This window comes from Diabrotica virgifera, chromosome 7 (assembly GCF_917563875.1).
Source record: "Diabrotica virgifera virgifera chromosome 7, PGI_DIABVI_V3a".
Classification (NCBI taxonomy): domain Eukaryota; kingdom Metazoa; phylum Arthropoda; class Insecta; order Coleoptera; family Chrysomelidae; genus Diabrotica; species Diabrotica virgifera.
The window spans coordinates 48,891,241-48,918,549 of NC_065449.1; the positions used below are offsets into that span (position 1 = coordinate 48,891,241).

Consider the following 27,309-nt stretch of genomic DNA (forward strand, 5'->3'; position numbering starts at 1 on the left):
GACTAGATTTTTATTTACATATGCCTACCCAAATTGAGTTTCCTTTTCCCGTTCCCTTGACAGATAAAAATTTGTTAGAAACAATTTGTTCTTGTCAACTACAGGAGAGATGATATAAACATGTTCTACAAAGAAGTAAAATACATTAAATCTGGGTACCAGGGAAGAACCATGAGTGTAAAAGGTAAGCAAGGAAACCTGGTGGTGGACGATGACCAAATATGTGTAAGATGGAAAGAATATTTCTAGGAGCTGCTAAATAACGGAGTGACGACTGAAGAAAATTATACTGTTCTTGGAGAGAGAAAATACCAAATCCTACAAAAGAAGAAATTGAAGAAATAATAAAAGATATGAAATAATAAAAGATATGCAACTAATCGTCAGTGGAATCAATAACAAAAGTTAACCATTTTAAATACCTAGGATGTTAAATAAACGAGACACTAAATCCGGATGAAGAAATTATTAAAACTCGTATAGAAATTGCAAGAGGAGCATTTATGAAACTTCTCTAAAAAGATCTATTCTGAGCAACTCTCAGCTGAACTTAAAACTAAGAATCAAGTTCCTAAAATGTTATGTATATCCTGTATTACTATATGGATGTGAAACCTGGATCATGAAGGTTAACATGATGAACAAATTAGAAGCCTTTGAGATGTGGTCGTATCGTAGAATGCTCAGAATATCTTGGGTTTAACGCATTTCAAACAGAGAAGTCTTAAACAGAGTAGGTCAAGGTGAAGGTGATTTAACCAAGATGATAAAAAAGAGAAAACATGAATATCTGGGGCATATAATGAGAGATAGCAGATACAGGATGCTGCAGTTAATACTCAATGGAAAGATCGACGGAAAAAGAAAAATTGGTCGGAAGAAATATTCATGCCTCCGAAACCTTTGTCAATGGACTGGCTTATCAGCAGATCAATTGTTACATGCCGCACAAGATCGAGAACGATATCGGCAAATTGTTATGGAAGCTACCCACGCATAAAAATTTGGGCACGGTACTTAAAGAAGAAGATGAAAAATCACAAAAGCCCCGGTGAGAGTGGAATTGTGGCAGAAAGCTTAAAACACGGAGGAGAGGCCTTACAAAAACAAATTAGTGAGGTAATAGTAGAAGTAAGGGATGCTGAAGAAATGCCCCAAGATTGGAAAGAGTTCATTATAATGACTAATGAACATATAAAAATAGGTAGTTAGAACTGAATGTTTAAACTATAGAGGAATATCCTTGTTAGAGGTAATATACAAGGGGCTCGCTATATTAATTAAAAACCAACTAGAAAAATATACGGAGAAGAGTTTAGGAGAATACCAGGGAAGATTTCGGAACGGAAGATCAACACCAATCCTGATCAATTTCTATGAGTACAACGTTCCAGCACAAGTACTGTTTATTTGGTAAGCTAAATGACCTCTAAGTATCAACAAAAATAATAAGATTAGTAAAAATGACGCTAAGGAAAACCATGTGTGTTGTGAAAAGCAATGGTAGAGTTTCAGAAGAATTCGAAATAAAAAAGGGGTTCGTCAATGGGCTTGTACACTTTGTTATTCAATATAGCTCTGGAGAAACTTATGAGTGATAGTGGGATAAAAAATTCCATAACTCTTTTCTACAAGGAACACCAATGCCTGGCGCACACTGACGACGTGGTTCTCATTGCAAAAAGTAGATAAGGACTTGCAAGTACAACAAAAAGTACGGCCATGTACAGAGAATGCCGGATGACAGGATTCCTAAACAGATTTTGGCGTGGACACCACAAGGGAGAAGGAAAAGAGGAAGGCCGAGAAGAAGCTGGAGTGAGAGAATTGAAAAAGAACTAGAGGAAAGAGAAATCCCTCCAGGTCTACGGTTAAAGAGAGCAGAATGGCGGTTAGGAGTCGGAAGGCGTCGGAGAACGCTGTAAACCGATAGAAGTAGTAAGTACGACAAAAGACTATTTCGGTAAGAAACAGCATGGTACACTTTAAGTTAGAGGTAGAGATTGGATCAGATGTAGAATTTAAAAGGGTGAATGAATATATGTATTTGGATACATTTATCGATCAGACATATAAGGAAGAAGTAGAAATCTAATTAAGACTGACCAAGGGTAATAGATGCGCTGGGGCAATGAACAAAATAATTAATGCTAAAGAAATATCGCCTAATACGAAAATAAGAGTATACAAAACCATAATTAGACCTACAATACTGTATGCTCGGAGCCGAGACTATTAATAAAACCACATGTAATATACCAAAATAGAATCGATTAGAATCCTGGAAAAAAAGATACTTCTCACAATATTTGGTGGATAAGTAGTTAAGGGAGAATGGAAAAGACCACGAATGGTAAGTGTAACAACTGTATGCTAACCCGCCGATATCAAAAATTGTGAGAAAATGTAGACTAGAATGGCTCCTTCATCTAGTAAGAATGCAGGAGGACAAACAAGTCAAGAATATTGGTTGGAGAACACCTAATAGGGCACAAAAATTAGAGGAAGGCCAAGAAGGAATCGGAGGTATGCAGTAATGAAAGACGCCAGTGAATTGGGAATCATAGATCATAGGCGTAACTAGTGGGGGGTTTGGGGGTTATAACCCACACATTCAGATGTACTTTGAGCTCCATACGCTTAACACCATTACTATTCCATATCCCTCAAGACCATCAAGTAATTGTAACCCCCCACCCCCCTTAGAATCATCCTGGTTACACCTCTGTCATAGATTGGAAGCTGACAGTTAAGAACAGAAAACGATGGAAGCTATCTATCTAGCAATGAGCCTAAAAGGCCTGTTAACGCTATAAAACTAGTCGAACAAATAAGGATATTTATATTCAGGAGCTTATATTCAGGAGATACTTATATTCAGGAGCATTTTTTTAAAGCAGCACGTATTTTCTTACGATCATAAGGTTGTGTAATAGATAATTACACCCATCATAGACAGATGTCTCTGGGTGTACATAATATGTCATAATATCCACACTGCACGCTGCTATCTTAAAATCGGTGACGATTGCGACAGAGATAAATGAGCCCACTAGGTGGTAAGTCTCTTTCTAATCGACGCGGTTTATCGATCACGTCACTTTCCCACTGTCGCCGATTGGATGAACTACTCTGATTAGAAAGAGACTTCTCACCTAATAGGCACATTTATCTCTGTCACAATCGTCACCCATTTTTAGATAACAGCACGCTGATATTATATGTCTATGATTACACCAGAGAAATGAACAAAAAAAGAAAAAATCTGAATTTTTTGTTAGTTATTAAAGGTAGGTATATACCTACAGTGTGAGGACGTTACGTCTTCCATAAATTCAATATTTTCGAAACTCAAAATATTTTGACGAAATATCGGAAAGGTTGATTTATATTTTTAAATTATCATTTTTTTGGCATGTAAATATATGAGTGACGTCATCCATTTGGGCGTAGTGACGCAATCGATGATTCTTTTGAATGAGAAAACGAGTCGTGTCTAACGAAGTCGTCTAAAATATTTTTTAATTAAATTAATTGACACAAAAAAAGAATAACTAATTAAAAATTAATTTTACTAGTATCAGAAAAACAGAAAAAAAGTTTATTTGACAAATAGACATTGCTTTTAGCTTAAATTAAATTATCAAACTGCCAAGCCAAAAGGCAGTTGGGTGGCATGTAACCAGTGGTGTTAGAGGTAAAAAAATAGAGAATTTAGGTTTTGTAAATAAAATATTTTGAATTAAGCAAATGCATATACATTTTAAAATATGCAAACGTAACTTGTATTAAAAAACATAGAGTAATATTTTACTTGTAAAAAAGTTAAGGAAAGTGCTTTCCGGCACTGCTCATTTTGCCATGACCCCACTGCATGTAACCCATGTAGATATTAAAAATTTCGCCTAGATTCTCTAGGCAAACTCTTCAGATTTGTTTAAAGGGAACATTTTTGAACAGGAATCCGCAAAGAAACCAAATCGAAAACATTTTTTATACGAGAACGGCCTCAAAAACCGAACTAAACTGCGCGTCATAGAAAACGGGCACCCTAAAAAATGGGTAATTTTTGAGGTTGCGTATCTCCTAAAATTGTTGTCCGATTTAAGTAATTTTTTGAATATCTTATAGCCTTATTCTTTGTCAATATCTCAGTAATAATATTTTTGCGAAACAGGTAAATTTTCATTGTATACCGGGTGTACGAATCAAACTGTGTTTTTTGCTCAAAGTTCGCAACACCCTGTGGAATATCCTAGCATTTATAAAATACTGAAATTAAAACCCAACTATAGCCTCAGGTTTTCTCAACATTTTTTTTTTATTCATTCGCTTATGTTGGATAATACAAAAGTTAGGTACTTTAACAATTAGCCACGTTCTTTTTCAGTACAACGTGTTTCTAAACAAGTGCGACAAACTTTAAGGGGTAATTCTGCATTAAAAAATAATGACAGTTTGCTTTATAATCGTATGTCCGCAAATTCTTCTTTTGCGAGATACGAGATGTTGAACTTTTTCTTACAAACTGACGATTTATTTATTGCTTTAAAACCGGTTGAGATATGCAAATGAAATTTGGTGGGTTTTAAGACGTAGTTATTGCACATTTTTTGATATACAATTAAAAATTTTATATTCACCATTGGCGTGCATACGGGTAATACGATCGGTCATATTACCCGTATGCACGCCAATAGTGAATATAAAATTCTTGATTACAAGTCAAAAAATTCGCAATAACTATCTCTTAGAACCTACCAAATTTCATTTGCATATCTCAACCGGTTTTACGGCAATAAAATAAATCGTCAGTTTTTAAAAAAAATTCAACATCCCGTATCTCGTAAACAAAGCATTTGCGGACATAAGTTTATAAAGCAAACGGTCATTATTTTTTTATGCAGAACTGCCCCTTAAAGTTTGTCGCACTTATTTACAAACAACCTATACTGATGAAGAACATGACTAGCTGTTAAGTACAAGGGCGCCCATATAAAAATTTTTAGGGGGGGGCCAAACGTGAAGATGCTGCACATTACATTTTGTATATTTCGGATGACAATATATACAGTAGACTCTCTCTATAACGAACACGGATATAAGGAGGTTTCGCTTATAACGAGGTACATTAGGTGTTCCATGAAATTCGTATTGAACTATAACTCTCTATAACGAGGCATATTTGGTTATAACGAGGAAAATTGAAATCGAAGAATACTTGTCTTTACCTGTTTTTAGCGTTGTAATGGTCATAAATAAATAAATTCCCCTACTACCTCTACATAGAAATGCCCAACATCTGTCTTATTATCGAGGCCAGTGCTGTAATAAACATCTGCCTGTTTATCGACCGATATTGAATATTATAGGAAATTTACAATTTATGGCGGCGAAGTCTCATTGTCCACTGTTCAGGTTGACCATCAACACCTAATAAACCACGTAAGAGGCATCAAAACATTTCAATATTATTGTTGTTTGATATAACGAGATCCGCTTATAACGAGATAATTAGTCCACCATTTCAGTTCTCGTTATAGGGGGAGTCTACTGTAGTTTGAACCACCTAAAAAATCTAGTTTGAACCCTGTTGTGAGAAATTATTCATACATTTAAACACTAGACCAAGTTTTTAAATGGAAATGTCATGCGTACCTACCACAAAAGTTGCGCCTCCCTTTAAAACCCGTTTGAAAAGAATACAATGCTTGCAAAGCCTTGCCTTCAACTTTGGCGAGCAGACTAACCATGAGTATATGTGTCGAACCAAGTTTTTACTGTAAAATCTTAAAAAGGAGCCCCCTTTATTTTTGCAGATTTAGAATCCTTATGAAAAATAAGTCACACATATTCCAAACATTTTTAGAATCGTTGATAGATGGCGCAAATAAATCGCATTTTCCGATTATAGCGCCATTCGTCAACAATTCTAAAAAAGTTCGAATAAATGTTACTTATTTTTTGAGGAGGAAACTCATAATCTGCAAGAAAAAGCGGGGGTTTCTATTTAAGATTTTAAAGTTAACTCTCACCCCACCTCCAGAGTGTGGAATTAAAAATCCTGGTTGGTGTCATCCTATAGATTTTTGAAAAATATTAAACACTTGTTTTTTGGTTTTTATTTGGAAATATATAATTCTCGAGATATTAGACCGTTATATAATTTTGCTATGATATCACGATATACCGTTTTTTCCGATTATAGCGCTATCTATCCACAATTCACAAAAGGGCTCGAATAAAATTTGCTTATTTTTACAAGGAAAATCCAAATCTGCAACAAAAATTAGGGGTTCCGTTTAAGATTTTAAAGTTACCCCCCGCTCCACACCCAGGGGTTGAAGTGGTCGACTTGTTTAGTGTCATCGCATAGATTTTTGAAAATTATTGAACACGTATTTTTCAGTTTATCGATCTGATGTTCATTTCGCGAATTATTCGACCTTTCCGCTACTTTTGGGACACCCTGTATATAACACTCATTGATCATGAAAGATCACCTGTTTTTCATTTAAATAAAATTGTTCTGTTCATCATAATGCACACTTTAAAAATAATCTACTTACTAAAAAAATACTTTTGCAAACTAAAATTTGACTATGTTCAATAAATTTTAAAAATTATTTTTCAGTATGAATTTATTTCAAAATATAAAATATAATTACTTTTACCAGTTCTCAAAGCTAAATGGCTCATTAGTGATTATCGGTCAGAGATCGGATTTCTTGCTGATATGGTTTTTTTTTGCAGTATTATAAATGATTCATCTAATTTGTAATTTTGGGTTTTGATTACAGTGTATATGTTTCCCACGCCTCTAATCTCTTTCAATGTTTTCGTTAATAGCATACCGTGACTGTGAGAAATGTGTATTATGCACATTCCATATAGACCACTGTCGCAGACACAAAGAATTTCTGTTAAACTATTAATAACAACCCAATATGTGAATTTTTTTATTAATAAATATGTTGTTTCCAATTTATCTCTCAAAATTATCCAATAATTTTTTGACAAAAATACGTTTATGTAATATAAATTTAATTTTTGTTCTTTCCCGAAAAGCTAGGGGGGGGCCACGGCCCCCCCTGCCCTTGTGTATGGGCGCCTATGGTTAAGTACGTAACTTTTGTATCTATTATCCAACATAAGAGAATGAATCAAAAAACAGAATGTTCAGTAAAGTGATGTTGATTATAGTTACTTTCGAGGATTCGTTACAAATCGTTACTTTTGTATAAAGTAATCATTTACAGTTACAGTATTCGTTACTTTGGATTACTATGATTACTTTTGTATTTGAGTACCGGTAATCATATCGAGAATCGTATTTCTCAGTAGGTAGATATTTTGTATAGTTATTTCGATATAACAACGACCTTCACCGATCTGTTTAAGGGATAAATCGTTACTTTTGTATAAAGTAATCATTTACAGTATTCGTTACTTTGATTACTATATGATTACTTTTGTTACTTTTGTATTCGAGTACCGATAATCATATCGAGAATCGTATTTCTCAGTAGGAAGGTATTTTGTATAGGTATTCTGTCACACCCTTAAAACGCTTCATACCGATAACGATATTCTATAACACTCGTAAAATACCGGTCCCGTCTGTTACTCGCTAGGATACGATTGGTGTTTTTTTTTATAGAAAGTAATCAAGTGTACTGGTTGTAGATACAATAGCCGTTACCCGCTCTGATACGATTGGTACGAAGTAATCAGAGTAATCAAAGTAACGATTTGCTTCTCTGTATAGTAATCGGTACTTTCGGTATTCATAAGTAACGAGTACTTTGTAACGAATAGTTACTTTTTCAACATCACTAGTAAACAAAGCATTTGCGGACATAAGTTTATAAAGCAAACGGTCATTATTTTTTTATGCAGAACTGCCCCTTAAAGTTTGTCGCACTTATTTACAAACAACCTATACTGATGAAGAACATGACTAGCTGTTAAGTACGTAACTTTTGTATCTATTATCCAACATAAGAGAATGAATCAAAAAACAGAATGTTCAGTAAACCTGAGGCTATAGTAGGGATTTAATTTCAGTATTTTATAAAGGCTAGAATATTATACAGGGTGTTGCGAACTTTGAGAAAAAACACAGTTTGATTCGTACACCCGGTATACAATGAAATTTTACCTGTTTAGCAAAAATATTATTACAGGGATATTGACAAAGAATAAGGCTATAACATATTCAAAAAATCACTTAAATCGGACAACAGGTTAAGGAGATACGCGACATCAAAAACGACCCATTTTTTAGGGTGCCCGTTTTCTATGACGCGCAGTGTATTATATTATTAGGGGTAAACCGCTCGCCAACGACCGGCTAGAAAAATAAAGTATTCCTTGGTCTCCTTTACTTTTGATTTACAGGGCTTTATGATATCTATTAGAGATCATTAACATCTATTTTTAGGCGAGGTTCTGGTCAATAAACAAACATCAAATAATATAAGAGAGGAGAGCGCAATAATTATTATTATTAAAACTACATAATAATATTAAATGATAAAAAAATAATAGCAAAATCATCTAGCGCATCTCTGACGGACAGGTTCTATAACGTTTGGAAGTCAAGAACAGAAATCTACATAATCGTTCGGGACTAAGCACAACTATATTAAACATTTCTCCGATAGATGGCGCATGAGCAGAACGTTAAAAATCTGAAATACATTAATATTTGGTTTAAATTAATATAAATTATTATATTATACATTTTCTCTTTTATATAAACTTGAATTTTGCTATTTAATAATATTTTACACAGGAGGCGAAAATGTATGATTTATTTACTAAAAAAATTAAATAATGATTTTGGCATGGGTACATAATATGTATTATTATTATGCTAGTTTATAGGCGAGGATGGCGAGGATATAAAGCACTACAACCGCCTAAACCTCTAACTTTTTTTAAATAAGACGGATCGGTATGAAACCTTTTGCATTCGATTCGGGAGAGCTTCAGGAAAATAGTTGACCTATTGGCATGAGGGACAAATGAAAATTGCGTTATTGTAGGCGGAAAATGCATTTTTTAAAGTGCATCTTAAAGTGTTCAAAAATACTTCAAAATTCACAACTTGAAAACTAATCATGGAACAGAGTTCAATTATCATACTCCATTCCACACTCGGGGAGTTTTAAAGTCGCTGAACACGAATATTCCAGGCAACCAAGTGACGTCAATAACCTATAACGTCGAGGAAACGTCAGCTTTTGGTTGAATATATACCTACACGTGTTTGAACATTACGTCGTATAAACGTCTTTTGCAGGTGATATTAAATACGTAAGATTAATGACGTTAAAATACGTTTAAAATACGTTTTTATTTCAGACAGCCCAAGTCTGACGTCACAAAAATGGGAGGAGCCTAACGGGTAAATGCTTATAAAATGTTGACGTATATTGACGTAATTGTATATTGACGTTTATAAGCTTAAATTGTCATAAGAAATTTTTCATTTATTGTTTACGTGCTTTGTGTGGTAAAAAAGTACTTTTTATTTAGATATTTAGTTAAAGAAACGTGTTATAGTTAAGAGATTTTTATTCGTTTTTCTCAAGTGAGTAGTGACAGTTTAATGCATAGATATATAATACTCTAGATTGCGCCCTGCGATCTTAAAATGGGTGACGGTTGCGACAGAGATAAATGAGCCTATTTGGTCGGTAGTCTCTTTTTAATTTAAGGGGAATATCGACGACGTGACTATCCCACTTTATCGAGTAATATGTGTTGACAGTTGGAGAGGGTGGTGACGAGAAATGGTCTTTGGTCTTCGGACGTGGATAATCGTGGTTCGAATCCCATACCAACTTTACCTTTTTTATTTTTATTTAGTCAATATTGCGTTTATTAGATATTTTTACTTCTGAAAAATGGACCTAAGTAAATCTAGCAGATAATAAATGTAGTACCTATGTATAGTAAGTTAATATTGGAATACATAATTTGTGAACTGCATAGTAAAAGAATGATGTGAATAATATTTGTTTTGCTTCTACTTTTTTAAAAGTTGTAACAATAGTTTCATAAATAAAAATAATGTTTAATTACCTACTTATAATTGAATCGGTCATTTCAAAAACAGCAAAGTCCACAATTTTGAGAAACTAACTTTTTGAGAGGAATAGACTCCTTTAAGATAAACGTTGTGTGCAAAAACGACACCAGTCGAGTAAAAACATTAGGAACAAAACTACAATATAACTTTGAATTTTGATGTCATCCATTTCATCCATCTTTCGACTATATAGTTAAGTTTTCTTTGCTCTTCTGTAAAATTAGGAATATGTGACTCGTGTTATTTTTGAAATGACCGATTCAATTAATAAATCGATGGTACATTATGTTGATATTAATTATTGGTAATTTTTTACGAATATTTTTAATTACTTTATAGTATTCTACCATTAACTTATTAAAAAAAATAACATTGGCTTTTATATTTTTAAAAATCTATAGGTACCTACACAGTTTTTCTTATTTGTTATATATTTCTTTGCATAGATTTATTTTAGAGATGTAATAATATCTAATAAACGCAATATTGATTAAATTAAAAATAAAAAAGTAAAGATTGGTATGGGATTCGAACCAGGATTATCCATGTCCGAAGACAAACGACCAGTTCTCGTCGCCATCCGCTCGAACTGTCAAACCATCTAAAATACTCGACAACAGAGTAGGATAGTGACGTCGTCGATACTCCCCTTGAATTAGAAAGAGACTACCGACCAAATAGGCTCATTTATCTCTGTCGCAACCGTCACCCATTTTAAGATCGTAAGGCGCAATCTAGAGTATTATAAATCTATGGTTTAATGCATTAGGGGAGAGATTAAATGTCCAGCAAACGACGGCACTGTTGCCAGATTTACCTTTTTCCTTTTAGCGGGAATTTTAAAATTAGTCTAATGCCACTTTGGTTTTAAGAGAGTTCTGTATTCTTAAATTTATAACCTTACTTTTACAAGTAATTAGGATTATTTTATTTACATGTAAATATTGAAACAAGTATTGTACTGTGTCATAATTTAAAAGTCATGTTGCAGTATTTTGAAAAAAAAAATGAAGCTCAAAAGAAATATACTTATACAGTACAAATTATTTTTTAATGGGAATGGAAATTTACGATTTCAAAGGTGAAAATGTGTTGGGATAGTATAGATGGACACTTTTTTATTTTAGTATTAAGTGGTTACATAATTATTCAGAATATTAATAAAATTACTAGTAATTTGAATTAGTTTTAATATGTATTATAATAGTATTAATTCTCATCATGTATCTGGCTAAATAGCTAAGTGCTAAAGCCGCAAAATAAAAAAATTGAAAAAACATTCTTAGTGGCATAGCACCTTTACTTTGCCTGGGGGCGAGGTGAGTTAATAAATTCTATTTTCTTATTGCAGTCATTTTGTGACGGCTTAAGAAGTTACATAAATGATGTCCTTAGGCTGTGAAATTTTAACCGTAGAAAGACATCTCTATGACTTGTATTTACATGATATAGGGCTTTTCACTCAGTCATTTGTTTCGAGCTTCTGTCATGTGTTGTCTAATATTAATATATCTATGTCATATGTTATTGATATTGCCAATGATACAAACTAAAGACGTATGACGTAGATATATTAATATTATGTGACGCTTGACCAAAGTTCGAAACAAATGACAATCGATGAAAAAGCCCTATTCAATATGGCATTTCATTCACAGTCATTTGTTTCGAGCTTCTGTCATGTGTCACATAATATTAATATATCTACGTCGTACGTTATTGGTATATACCAATGATACAAACCAAAGACGTATGACGTAGATACATTAATATTATGTGACTCATGACAGAAGCTCGAAACAAATGACAATCGATGAAAAGCCCTATTGGCGTCTGCATATCAGGATCCGGTAATACTATATTATTTATCTATGATCAGGATATTGCTGGGTGTACACAAGTAAACAACACTTTTTTGATTAAAAGGTTTATTTCATTAAATCAAAACTTACATGGATACAATTTAAATAAGATATTTTTTCTATTTAAGGCAATATAATATAAGATATATATTTTAGTATAACTCTCCTACATTAACAAGCTTTAACACATTCAGTGGCCATGAAGTATGGGTAGCATCACGAAGGTTTTACGGAAGGTACTGACGACACATAAGTTATGTGAGTAGTACTGTGTAACTAAATAAATGATTTAAGTAAGCCAAGTAGAGCTTGTTCGAGATGGGTACCAAACATGTTAATCTGGTCATGCACAGAGACTTATACTATATTATGTTATATCTCATATTGCTCACTCATTACTTCTGGAGTGAACGATATGAGATGTAATATTATGAGATATACCTATTATATATTATGGTATAGAGTATAGCTCTCCATGAGTGCCAAGTTTTAAACTTAACTGATAACAACTAATGGATACCCTTTTATCCAAAATTTTATGAAAATTTTGAATGGTCATATTGGTATTAATTCCACAACCCCTTCCTATAACAATAGGCCCATTGTTGGATGTTATTGCAGTAGTTCTGCTGGAAATACTTACTAAAATTGTATGTATCTGCATCACTTAGAAGTCTACCCAAAAAGCTATTAATACTCTCTAAACCATCATTAATACATCTTGTATATATAATAGGATTTTTTTCAGAATCAGATATTTTATTAAGATTTACTTACCATGCTCTATCTATGTGCCAGGCACTTAACAGTCTATTAGGAGCAATACCCATTACATTTGACGAGGCATTGTAAAAGGTGTCATATGAAAACATTTGACTATACATATAATACCAACACAGACATGTATTTAAAAAAATTGGTAAATTAAAGTAGGTATCTTTTCTATTTGAAAATAAGAAAGCAGTACAAAATCCATTCCCAAATTCATCTTTTACTAATACTGTCATAAGTTCAAAGTCATAGGAATTGAGCCCATGAGTTCCATCGATTGCGATAAAGGATTTGCCAAACTTAATTAACATTTCCTTTTGGCACAGTATTAAGGAAAATAAGACAAAAATCATAAATGTTAAATTCAGAATGAATATCCATTAGTATGCCCTGTTGTTTGTAAAATAATATTGGAAAAAATAAATAATCTGTAAGCATTCAACCCAAAAATAAACACTGGTTGCATCATCATTGTACATATACCCATCTTTCAAATCAATGCCATAAGAGAGTTTAATGTTTGTGATATCTCTTCTTGTAAGTAAATTAATTCTTTTTAATTTGCCTCCTATGCTATTATGCTATCCTGGACAGTCTGAAGTTTACTAAATAGGATAATAGGATAATCAAACACACTAGTTTGAAATTGTAAACTGTAGTAAATATTCATGAGTATAGGCGGGTTGACATTACTAGTGAATAACGAACGTGGCTCACGCTTACGTATTTTGCCCGTGCTATTGTTAGATATTTTATTATCTATTTTCAAACCCAAGCAGTACATTTGTATTTATGCAATGGCTCACGCTTACATATTTTGCCCGGGCTATTGTTAGATATTTTATTATCTATTTTCAAACCCAAGCAGTACATTTGTATTTATGCAATGCATAGATACAAATGTACTGCTAGAGTTTGAAAATAGATACAGTAGGAAAAATTAAAGAATACCCATGAAGGAACATATAAAACACGCTGTATTTTCCTGTCACCGCGTCATACAAAAAATTGGCCAGCGCAAATACATATAATAATTATTATTACATGTACTTGCGCTGGGCAATTTTCTTTGTGACAAGGTGACAGGAAAATACAGCGTGTTTTATCTGTTCGTTCATGGGTATTCTTTCATTTTTCTAACTGTAATAAAATATCTAACAATAGCAGGGGCAAAATATGTAAGCGTGAGCCACATTCGTTATTCACTAGTAATGTCAACCTGCCTTAATATTTAAAAAGTGGTTTAGTGGTAACATTCTTGTTTTAAATTATATTGTGTATATCGACGGCGGAAAGGCAGGACCTCATAACTGAAAAAAATTGTATAAAATGAGTTACTTCGGTTTTCGCTTTAGAATAAGTGTATCAGCACCTATTAAACAGCTTTTAGAGCTGGGAAAGCCTTTTGGAAGCCTTCCGGAAACTTTCCCAGCTGTAATCGCTGTTTAATAGCTGCCAATAAACTTACTCTAAAGCGAAAACTGAAGTAACTCATGTTATAAAAAATTTTCAGTTACGAAGTTTTGCCTTTCCGCCATCGATATGCAAATATTTTACTTACATTTTTGAAGAAAGTCTCAAAATAAACTTTGAAGAGATATTTATCTGATTTTGGTATTTATGTAAGTGCTCTATATCATCCTCATGCCCATAATGTGTTTTAAAACAGTTTCATTATTTTTAGATACTATTATTCGACTAGTACACCAAATAGACATTTTGCAGGATCCTTGGGATTTTAAAGCTCATTCTCTATCTTGTTTTGAAAAATAATTTTTTGAGGATCACATACATATACATTCATAATAAGATGTTTCATGTTCTTGTACTCTTGTTCTCTGTTCTCTTCCTGTGCCATCCATACAGTACAAATCTAAAAAAACAACATAACAGGTGATTACATGGGCAGTTATACTACTTACAGCTTACTTTGTATCTAATCTATTATCTAGTTTATTAGTATTTAGATTACTCTATTAGTATCTACCTACATAAAACTATCTTTGAAATCTAAATTTTTGATATCAACATCAACCTTAATACTTAAAAAATAAATAATAATGTGGAAGTTACACGTACCTACCTAAAAGTTTTTGAATTGCAATTTTATCAACTGGAAAAGACTTCAACATAATGAGTTTTAAATTATGACAAAGCACAATATTTATTGTTTCAATTTACATGTAAATAAAATAATCTTAATCACTTGTAAGAGTAAGGTTAAGATTTTTCTTCTTCTTCTTCTTCCTTTATTGGGTTATATCCCTCGGGATAATTCGCCCAGCTTACACCAGGGAAATACTCTTGTCTTGCTCTGGGCAGTCGAATATTTCCAAATATATATGTTAAAGCCTCAATTTTTTTTTTTTAAATATATATTAGCAGGAACATCTTCGTATAGGGCCAGACAGTCCCTACAGGAAAGGCAATATTATACCATAAGGGTTAAGACTTTTATCATTTGGAGGTCCAATATCTTTTTATATCTTTATCTTCTTAATTTTTTTAATTCAAATTTGGGAATTGATTAATTTATAAATTAAGTTTGGCTAAGTTAAGGAATTTAAGGATCAGGTTAATCCTACGTGGATTAAGGTTGGACATAAGTAGGCAAATTTCAATGGGAGTAGGGATATTTGTCTTGGCTAATTCTTTATATAGGTCAAAATTGGGTGACATATTTATAGGGCACTCAAAAATCAGATGATTTAAGGACCCAACTCGGCCACAGTCACAATATGGGTCATCTTTTACTCCTATCCTGAATAGGTGAACTGGAGTAGCACAATGACCTGTCCTCATTCTAATAATGGTGGTTATATGTCTTCTGTCTTGGTATGCAAAATTGTGGTACCAGGGGAGTTTATCTATCTGACCTACAATTTTAGAGTAAAATGAATTATTTCGATTTTTCCCCTGCCATTCTTGCTTCCACCGATTCCAGATGGAATGCTTGATGTCTGGTAGAAAGTTGGAATAGTGAAGAGTGATATCAGCAGCTACATTTAAGGTTCTACCTATATTAGCTAGTTTATCAGCCACCATGTTCCCTTTAATATTCGAGTGTCCTGGAATCCATGCCAGACTAATATTAACGTTATTTTCTTTCGCTTCAGTGATGCCTCTCTTGGTCATGAACGATGAATGTTCTGTTTCCATAGAATAGGTTGATCTGCCTATTTTCTGTAAGGCACTTTTAGAGTCCGAGCAGATGATTGCTTGTTTAATCCCATTTTTCAAAATAATTTGGAGGGCATGATTAATTGCGACAATCTCAGCCGTACATATTTGGGTATACTTAGGTAGTTTACTGGCATAAGAATAGTTGATCTCTCGGCTAAAGACACCAAAGCCTGCTGATCCTTCATCATCAACCGAGCCGTCCGTGAAGAATTTGGTGTGACTAGGTTTATTTAGAATTATTTTTTGGAGTTGAACTGAGGCAAGTTCATCTGAACGATTAGATTGGATATTTATGATTGGAATTGTTGATAATTGATGGTCTAGTTCAAAGTTATGGCATGGGTATAAGTCACTTAAATATAAGTTGGGATAAGTACTTTTAAATTTGTTTTTTAAAAGCACTAGAAATGGAATACTTCTGTTTTTCCAATGATTTTGGTTCCTTTGAATTGCCAAGTCTAACAGGTCGAGAGCGGAAATAATTGGGTTGCCAATTAACATTAAATTTTTTAATATAAATTTAGAGCTAAGCCATTCCCATCTAGATTTAAGCGAGATCTGACCACTTTCACTTAAGAGAGCATGAATAGGGGTAGATTTCATGCATCCAGTTATAATTCGGATACTTTTGTATTTTAGTTTCTCCAATCTTTTAATTAAGGAAGTTGGACAATCGAAAATTACCTGGCAGCCATAGTCCAGATGGCTCTGAATCAGACCATTGTGTACAATTTGTAAGGTTTTTGGATCACTTCCCCAATAAGTCCCACAAAGAGCTCTCATCACATTCAGGCCACGATTTACTTTTAGTTCTATTGAGTTTACATATGAATTCCACTTTAAGTTTTTTTGAATATTTACCCCCAGGTATTTGACTGAATCCACCCAACCAATATTCTGGTTACAAAATATTACGTTAGGGGGAGAGATTTTCGTGTTTCCTTTTGTAAATAATATTGCAGAAGATTTGTTCTTAGACAGATTTAAATTGTGGTCTAGCAACCATGATTCCATCTGAATCAATAATTTATTTACATTAATTACCAATTCATTAATATCACTCCCTCTAATCAGAAGAACCAAATCGTCTGCATACTGAATTAGTTTGCATGAAGAGGGGATTAAATTATACAGGGAAAGACAATATAGGTTGAAGAGGATAGGGCTTAATGGGGAACCTTTGGGTAGTCCCAGACTTGATTTTCTTGGGCCATGGGTTTGTCCCAGTTTGTCTTTGACAAATAGCTCTCTATCATTTAGAAGGCAGAAAATCAAATTAGCCAGTTGGGTTGGAATGTTATACTTTAATAATTTGGAATACAAGAGTGATATATTGACATTATCATAAGCAGAAGAGATATCTAGAAATATGCCAACAGTGTATTGATTTTGAGCGAAGCCTATTTGAATTGTTGAGGTGAGGTATGTAAGGCATTCCGTACAACCTCTACCCCTTCTAAATCCTAGTTGTAGTGGATTAAAAATCTTATTATGTTCCACAATCCACTCTATTCTATTCTTTATAAGAGTTTCGAGCATTTTGCCTACACATGAAGAAAGAGCTATTGGTCTAAAGTTTAACGGATTATTACAATCTTTATCTATTTTGATTATAGGTAAAATTACTGATTGTTTCCACTGAACAGGAACTATACCCGTTCTAAGACTTTCATTGAAAAGTTGAATTAATAACAAAGATCCAACAACCGGAAGATTTTTTAACATTGAGTAGGAAATCTGATCCAAACCAGGAGCCGAGTCAGATTTAATTGAGAGGGAGTTCTGATACTCGTCGAGAGCAAATGGCGGTTCTAGGGCTTGAGGAGATCTAACCAATACTTTATTGACAGCAGAAAGGGGGGTTAAGCAACATAGAATTTCGTGGGATATAGGAGTAGAGGGCAATTGTGTATATATTGAAGGTTTCGAAGCCGATACCTTATTAATTTTCTCCCACACAACTTTTAGAGGAGTGTTTCTATTTAATTTACTGCAAAATAGTCTGAAACTATTTTTACGTTTTGATTTTAGGAATTTTCTTGATTTGGCTATATTCTTTTTAGCCTCGATATAGTTTTCCATTGAGGGGATATTTTTAAATTTTTTTAAGGCAGACACTCTCGCAGAGACGACTTCAGCACATGAGTCATCCCACCATGGAATGTGGTATTTGGAATTATTAGGAGGGTGAAGCCAAGGTATTGTTTCATCAGCTACCGATGATATGGAGTTAGTAAAAAATTCGTAATCTTCCCTGGGAGAAGCTAAGAAAATGCTGTTTAAATTGTTATGATAAGTAGACCAATCAGCTTTCTTTAGATTTCTTCTTTTACATGAATGCGGGGGAGATTGAGGACATACACCTATCTGACATATTATGGGGAAGTGGTCACTAGTTCCAGTATCTGAAATAGTGGACCACTTGCCCACACTGGCTGCCACATCGACTGATGCCATTGTTAGATCTACTACCGACTTACTGCCTCCTGGGGCCACCAGTCTAGTTGGGGACCCATCATTGAGAAATACTAGCTCAAGTTCCTCCAAAGAATCAAAAATAATCCTACCATTGTGACTGTCTCTAGAACTACCCCATGCCTTATGATTACAATTTAGATCACCCATGATTAAAAATGGCTTATTAAGTAATTTAACAAGGGAAAACCAGTTGGATTTGGAGATAGAGTTGTCTTGTGGACAGTATATATTAAGAATATTCAAATTAAAGTTAGGGAGAAATGTGAGTTGGAATTGGACATCATGATTGAAGCCTGGATTGGCAATTTGAATTTCCCTATAATCAATATTATTTTTGATAAGAGTAATTAATCCGCCATAGCCATCCTCTCGATCTTTTCTGATTATTTGATACCCTCTACATCTTATAACATGTTGGTTTGAGAGCCAAGATTCGCTAATAAGGATTATATCTGGGTTAAGGTTTTTTATAAGGATTTTTAGATTGTCAGAATTAGTGTTATACGAACGTATATTCCACTGAATAATAGTTATCGGAGTGTTAGGATTCATTATAAAGAGTATGTTTGCTAGACCAAGGAGTCAAAAGATCTCGAATCCTCAGGCTCGAGATCCTCTATTCCCCTCCGACCCTGGTTTACATTTGTATTGAAAGGTGATACACTTTTGTTTATGCTAGTCTTTAGATCTGCCATATTGTAAGGAATGGAGTATGATTTTGAGTTTATTAAGTCCCCAATGAAGGTCATGACGAGCTCCCTGTGAGATTGGTTCAGCATAGACATGGCCTGATTGAAATCCAAATGAAGTTGGGATAAAGATTGTGAGTTAGTGATTTGAGAATCAGAGTGAGCAGGATTGAATTTTGAAGTCGAAGGCTCATTTATTCTTCTACCTGATGGATTAATAAGTAGTCTTTGGTGGGAGATTTTATCATAACCTGTATTTTCTTGTATTGAAGGTCTTCTTCTTTTTGGTGGAGATTGAGTGGCTTGACTAAAAGGTTTTGAATATTGAGCTGAGGCTGCAGACCTCCTCTCTTGTGGTAAGATGCCATTAGAATTATTCTGATCGCTATGTAAGGGGGGGAAATCGTTTATGTTTAAAGATGAAATATTATGGATCCTAGGAACCTGCTGACTTGCCTCATAGAAAGATAGATTAGAAAAGGACATTAGATCCTTAATATCTTTTTGTCTGACTCTCTCTCTACAATTACGACTATTTGATTCATGGTCAGAAGATTTGCAGAAAATGCAATATTTTGTACACGTATTAGATGAAGAATCCTCATGAGAAGTTCCGCATCTAGCACATTTCTTTTTTCCTCTACATTGGTTCGTAGAATGGCCATAAAGTAAGCAATTTCCACATTGAAGAACAGGGCTGATGAATGGTGTGACCCTCATTGGTAGTTGATATATGGAAATTTCTTTAGGAATAGTTTTTCCTGAAAAAGTTATGCTAATAGTTCCCGTGGAGACAAATTCAACCTTTGAATCCACTTGTACTCTCCGGTTCATTCGCTTTACACTTAATATCTTACATAAAGCCAAGTTGGTTTCTGATGCCTCCTTTATTTCTTCCTCTGTGAATCTTTTATTAACTCCCCTTACTATACCCCTACAAGAAATCTGATGAAATGGAATGAACACGTCATACCTTAGGGCTTCCCAATCTTTCCTCACAACGAAATCGTTGGCTGCTTTTCTAGTGGCAAATAATACCCCTATCCTGTTTTTACCTTTTCTACTGATTTTCGTGATGTCTTTAATTTTTAAAACAGAAATAGATTTAGCTATACTTAACACGTGGTAATCTCCAATATTTTTATCCTGACCCTGGACAAATACTTCATAAGGACCTATGTCGGTCTCCGAAAATAGTATTTGTTTTTTTCCTTTAAGACTTTTCTGAATAATTGGAGGTTGAGATTGACATTCATGTTGGTTGATTTTATTAGGAGGGTCAGGTGGTGGAGGAGGATCGGGAGGAACTTCTTCCTCCATCTTATGCGGCAGATTGACGAATTTAAAATCTATGCCAGTCGATGCAAATTAGAAATTAACAGGGAAATATAGATAGTTTTGGCCCTTACCCTTTGGATGAGTCGTCCGTTCACCTCGAACGATAATCACAGATTTGTCTTTTTTAAGTTTTCTTCCAAAAAATCAAATGTCAAACACAACAAAATTCACAACAGATATTCACTGCGAAAAGAAGCCGAGGCTGTTCATCCCAGCGGACCTCGACTTCTTATCAACGATAAATAAAAAATTAACAAGAATTAACAACTGTTTTCACACTAAATTAGGTTTGATGAGGTTTTTTTAGCAAAAATTAAAAACTGTCAACTGTGACGTTTTCAAAAATCTACAATTATCCGGTTAAGATTTTTGACTTGAGAAAACAGAACTGTCAAATTTAAAACCAAACTGCTATAAAATTTTAAAATTCCCGCTAAAAGGAATCTGGCAACATTGCCGTCGTTTGCTGGACATTTAATCTCTCCCAATGCATTAGTTCTTCTTGAAAACGGATTGAGGTTATGTGTTTTGTTATGGTGAATATTATGCTGTTTATTTGTTAATAAATTATTTATTAGTTTATTATGTTGTTTCAGTTTTGACACAGTAAGTATACATTAGCCTATAAGCTAAATTTAAAACAGTTAAATGAAAAATAGCAATACCAATAATACTCAAACGAATAATTATTATTGTGTATGTTTAAAACCATAAAATGAAAATTAATCTAAAAAAAAAACGAAATAAAAACTACGTTTTTTATATCACCAATTTAAAAGGTGATAAAAATGACGTCAGTTATGGTGAGATATATTCACGTGACTTTTGACGTCGAAAAAACGTGACAAACTGACGTGGTTTGGTGATAATTATGACGTCTTTTCAACGTTTTGTAAACATTATTTGGTTGCCTGGGATCGGGTCGGCTAAACAGTACCTGGTGTCCGGTTTTCCGGTATTCACTTCGTCTCCTGGAGTTACATGGTTCATTAAATTAAGTTCATTATGAAAATCATTGAAACTTGTTATCCCGAGGTTTTTGAGGCCGCTGGACACGAATATTGCTGCGGCGATGCTGTACGAGATACCTGTTTGTCGGCATGTTCTCCCGACTCTCCTGAAGATTTATGAAAATTCGTTACGAAAATAGTTGAAATTTATTATCCCGGGGTTTTTGGCAGTGACGGCCGGTCAGGGTCGGCAGGATCGGCAGTGCCGACCCACACATTTATAGATATAATTTTTTTAAATATTTGTATCTGTGAAGTAATAAAAATCTGTCAGATAATACAGACTAAATTTTATTCATGGTTTTTAAAAGGATTTGATTAATCCGAGCGTTAAGTAATCCCTGCGCATAAAAGACTTCTCAAAAAATGAATGATCCGAACCATTCATCTGACTTTTCGGCTAGCCGTACCCAACTCTCCGGTAAAACTCAACGAAATAACAAGTCGATGAGCAAGCGAAAGCGAACATACATACATTCTCTCCGTGGGTTAAGCGGCCAGGTACGGCACTTTTAAATCTGCCGGTCGGTGTTTCATTTGGAGCATCGCATCGGCAGAAATTGTCAAAAATAATCACGCCGTTTTCCGTCGTTTGATATTGTAATTTTTTAAGTTGTCAGGAATTATCATTTAGTGCACATGATCGAACCATTTGTTAAAAATCAAAGTAATTATAGAGAATTAATAAAATTGTTTTAGAAATATTTACTTTCTGATTCGAAGTGTATTCGTAATACAGAATAAACTAATACATATAATCAAATAGTTACATTTTGAATAACGTTATTGAATCTGAGATTTAGAAAACCATTTGCTTTTCGCTGGAAGTAGATGAAACTTCTGATTATCATGTCATTCACAATTATCAATTATTGTTCTATACGCGTTACGTGGTAATATTTATGAGAGGTTTTTAGGTTTTAGAGACGTGAGTAAAAGCAATAAGGCAGAATATATTTTTGATGTTTTAAAGAACAGATTAATAGTTACTTAAGATATAAGTGTTAAAAGTACACATTTAAGACACGCATGTGACAGTTTGCAGAATGAGCGATAGCGAGTTCTGCAATTCACATGAGTGCCTTAAAAATGTACTTTTTAACACGCATATCATACAATATTTTTTCTACAAACATAATTACAGGACAATATCTACAAAAACTTTTACTTGAACGTGACTGACATTCCATTTTTATATTTTTTTGGCATTACATCATAATTGTCTATACGGTCAATACGAACTGCAGTGCCTTAAAAATATTTTAAAGCACTAGTGCCTTAAAGTAGCATTTTTAACGCTTGTATGGAGTGCTAAAAATTGCATTTTTAACACGGTTGTAGAAAAAATATTTTGATATCAAAAATAAATTGGTAGGGCAAACTGGGGCAATCTTATGACGGCGTTGCTGTGATGTGTGGTGAATTGAATGGTCTTCAGGCAAAAGTTAAAACTATTCTATCGCAAGCTTTATTTACTCACTATACTATGATGCGCATATAATGAATTTAGTTTTGCATGTTACCTGTAAAAAAAAAAATAAAGAATATCGTCTTTTCTTGCCAGTTTAGCTCACGGACTACTGCTTTAGAACAAATTTGTTTCGAAAAAACAGCGAACAGTTTGTCAGACGCGATGAAATTTTAAATCTCGGTTAGTTTTATCTAAGCAGATTATCTCTAGTAGTTTTAGTATCTGTAGCAGATTTTCGTGAGGAGCTTTTGAAAGTTTTTGATTTAATTATCGAAGGCGACGATTTTAAAAGCGGCGATACCTCGATCCGTGAAGCAATCGGTTTGAGAACTTTATTAAATGATTACTCTTTTAATATTCTTTTAAATATTTTTAAGACAGAGTTGGCCCAAGATATTCATTGTTGTTCAAAATCAGTCAACTGACATTATTAATTCCAAAAATAGAATATGAAAGCTGGTGCAAAATCTCAGAGATTTCCGTAATAATAGTAGTTTCCAATATATACGCAGTGAAGTTTTGGATTCGCTTGATATTTTCGAACCATCCCAAAAAAGACACCGATGTGATACATATCTCGAAAAACGAGTAGGTATATCTTGAAATTTTGGATACCTACTATTATATGCAAATAGATATGGTATGTTTAACATTAAATGGTTGAGTTCAATTAGTTACCACTATAAACATCTTGGATTAACCGATAATACTATAAAAGGCCCGGTTTCAGATAAAATTTAAATAGGTTTTCTGGTAAAATTTCTTTTGCTTTACTATGGGAGTACGTCTAGTCAGTGTTAATTGTCAAAAGACCAACTCTGTCTACCTCGATTGCTAATCGCTCCGGGTGGGTCTTACAATGGGCCACGTCAGATAAATTTAATAATATTTACGACCGCACTAATTGCACTCAATCATTTACTGTTGAACAAACCATACCTACTCGTTTTTCGAATTTTGAAGATTTGCAAATTTTTGACCTCTTTTACGATTCAAAATTTAAAAGTTCCCTTTGCCAAAGAATTTCCAAGATATTTATTTTTACAAGTTAGGTACTTAAAAATTATGCCGATCCAAATATTTTCAGAAAGTGGGATAAGTTACAAAATATGTATGTATAATTCTATGTAGTAAGTACTGCAATTCATTACAACAAACTATTCATCAATTTTCTTATTACCACCAATTTCTGCCTCAAGTAAACGGGATTTATCTTGTCTCAAAAGAATCAACACGTATTGTCGAAACACCATGAAACAAGAGAGAATCAAATAAAAAAAAACAAAAATTAACAAAATCTCCTATGATGATTTAAGCCTTTTAGTTTGATGGTATACCTATATGAGGAGACAAAAAAACCTTGCCGACCCTGTCTCCAAGGCCACGAGCCGCCACTGTTTTTGAGGTCGTTGAACACGGTATCGGCCGGCAAAGCTGTAAGGGTTTGCTCACTACGGAGACCAAAGGATGGTATCCTAGCCTAGAGCATGGTATCGTACTCTTCATATTCGTGAATTGTCTCATTTAAAATAATGTATTTATTTTACCTGGCGATCGAAACTATATTATCGATCGCTATGTAAAATAAATGCATTATTTTGAATGCCAGAATTTACGAACATGAAGAGTAGGATACTATGCTCTAGGCTAGGATACCATCATTTGGTCTCCGTAGTGAGCACACGCTAATAGTGACCTGGTTCCCGGTATATAATGTCGTCTCCTTGAGTTTTATGGAAACTCATTATGAAAATCGTTGAAACTTGTTATCCCGAGGTTTTTGCGGTTTCTGCGGTCGCTATAACATTAAAAAAATCACTTATAAATCATTTAATAAATCGGCCAACAGGTTCAGGAACTTCGAGACTTTAATAGCTTTATTATTTAACTATATCACTGTAATAATATTGTTGCTAAACAGGTAAATTTTCATTGTATATCGGGTGTACGAATCAAACTGTGTTTTTTTTTTCTCAAGTTCGCATCACCCTGTGGAATATTCTAGCATTTATGAAATACTGAAACTAAAACCCAACTATATAGCATTATGTTTTCTCATCATTCTGTTTTTTTATTCATTCACTTATGCTGGACCATAAAAACTTAGGTATGTACTTTAACAACCTGTCACGTTTTTCATCAATACTTACTGGGTCTTTTTAAATAAGTATGGCAAACTTTATTTCAGTACGTTATAGTCAAGTTAGAAAGTACGGTACTTCAGTACGGTATAGCCAAGTTAGAAAAAAGAGCAATTTAACTTGGGAAAAGATCACTACAGGAGCAATGGTACCATTTGTGACAACAATGTCAGAAGACCCTGGTATTTTGGTCTTTGATGTTGAATATTAAGTGAGTGCATCCACAAAATATACACAACGAAAATCATTGCTAAAAACTCGCAATGTATAATGTGAATACAAAACTAAAACGTATAAAAACAATGTAATGCAAACGTAGACACGTGTTTCTAACTCATTAGTCGTCATCAGTACGGTATAGGGTATAGCCAAGTTAGAAAAAGGAGCAATTTAACTTGGGAAAAGATCGCTACAGGAGCTATGTTACCATTTGTGACAACAATGTCAGAATAAGACCCTGCATTTCAGTGCGACGAGTAACACGGTCAATGAGGTAAAGATAGCTGAGGAAAGGAAAGCTAAAACGTTATGAAATAAAGGATGTTGAGTAAGCGAGTACAACCACAAAATATAAAAAAAATCATTGGCAAAAACTCTATATTTTCTAATGTTGAATGGGTTGCATATGCGAGTTAATTTTGAATGAAGTAAAAAACAGACGTACTCGCAATCATTTATTGTTAACTCCTGACGACCGGTTTCGCTCTCTATAATATGCAGGGTATCTATAGGTCAACGGTTACAAGTAACTATATGCTACAAATAAAAACCAGAGTTAGAACAATGTTTGGTTATAAAAATATGCTAAAAAGATCCATAAGATCAAGCCAGTATTGAACAATATATTATATAATATATAATATATTGTTAAATTATTATATTATATATATATATTATTATATACATATTATATACATTATATTATAAAAAAATATTAAGACAATAGACAAATACCAAATTATGTTTACCAAATCACATTTTATCATATCACTGCTAATACAAACATTTAGTTGTGGAACTGAATGCTTCTGACATTGGAACATCAAGGAGCATTGACCTTAATAATTGGGTTACATTACAATTGCACAACCAGAGTTAACACCAATCTAAGATATTAACTTCTTTTGATCCAAACGTTGTCAGCCTTACGCTCACCAACACATAAATAAATAAAAATATTTTAATAAATACAGATAAAACTTTAATGCCCGGTTGCACCAACAGATCTTAAGCTTAAGTCGAGAATATCATAAGAATTAATATAATATAATTATAATATATTACAATAAGAATACCATAATATAATAATAGATATAATTGATAATAAGGTAAGAATCTAAAATTATGGTGCAACGTAAGTGATACTCAAGGAGGCCCTATCTATAAGTAGAGCTTAGCTAAGCTGGAGCTTAAGATCTGTTGGTGCAACCAGGCATTAGTCTATTTCACAAACAAAATAACAAACATAGATTTGTTGGCTGTCTCTCGCCACGTCGCCACTTATCTATCTACCCTCAAGAACTTTTCCATAAACTTGTTAATTTATACAAGACTTCCCGTCTATCCCATCATACCCCCATTAGTATAATTTAAGCAATAAATCATGTTAATGAAAACTATAGAAGGAGCCCCTTGTAGCGGAATGTAAGTACAACACGTTAACATTGCAGAATCACAGACTGCATGCATTTGCATGTGTTTGTAAACATGGGGGCGTTTGTTATTGCCAGTATGTGTACATTAAACATTATTACAGATAAAAAACATTATTACAGATCAACTTCAACTGGTAGCATATGCAGATGATTTAGTCATCATAGCGAAGACGAAGATGACACTTATAAAAGCAGTTGAAAAATTAGATAAGGAAGCGAAGGGAATAGGGCTACAGATAAACTAGCATAAAACAAAATATACGACAATAGGGAAGTACAACACAACAAATCAGAAATATCTAATAACACAGAACCATAAATGTGAAACTGTATCCACCTTTAGCTACCTGGGAGCAACAATACGGAAAACTGGAAAAGAGAGAATAGAAGAAAGCGGCGGGTGTAATTTCCTCACCAAAATAATCTTTTGCCTACGTTTGAAACGGTATGTCATAATCCCACAGGTATTTTCCTTGCCAATATCGAAGTGGTTATTTCAGATAATTTTTACTAAAAGGCATGTAAGGGAATTATCTATCTACCTACTATAAAATTACAGTAGGTACTTATAATAACTAATTAATTATTTATAGTATTTTCATTTTCTGTTTA

General features: G+C 33.6%; 1 long non-coding RNA gene across 2 annotated transcripts; it reads right to left on the reverse strand.

The window, feature by feature from the left end:
* Positions 1-12,881: 12,881 nt before the first annotated feature.
* Positions 12,882-14,944, reverse strand: LOC126887827 (uncharacterized). Of its 2 annotated transcripts, none has more exons than XR_007699228.1 (3): positions 14,816-14,944; positions 14,294-14,605; positions 12,882-13,337 (listed from the first exon to the last, which is right to left on the reverse strand). It is a non-coding gene; the product is annotated as an uncharacterized LOC126887827 (long non-coding RNA). The 2 variants fall into 2 exon arrangements; XR_007699229.1 differs by having other exon boundaries at positions 14,812-14,944.
* Between the last annotated feature and the right edge of the window lie 12,365 nt (positions 14,945-27,309).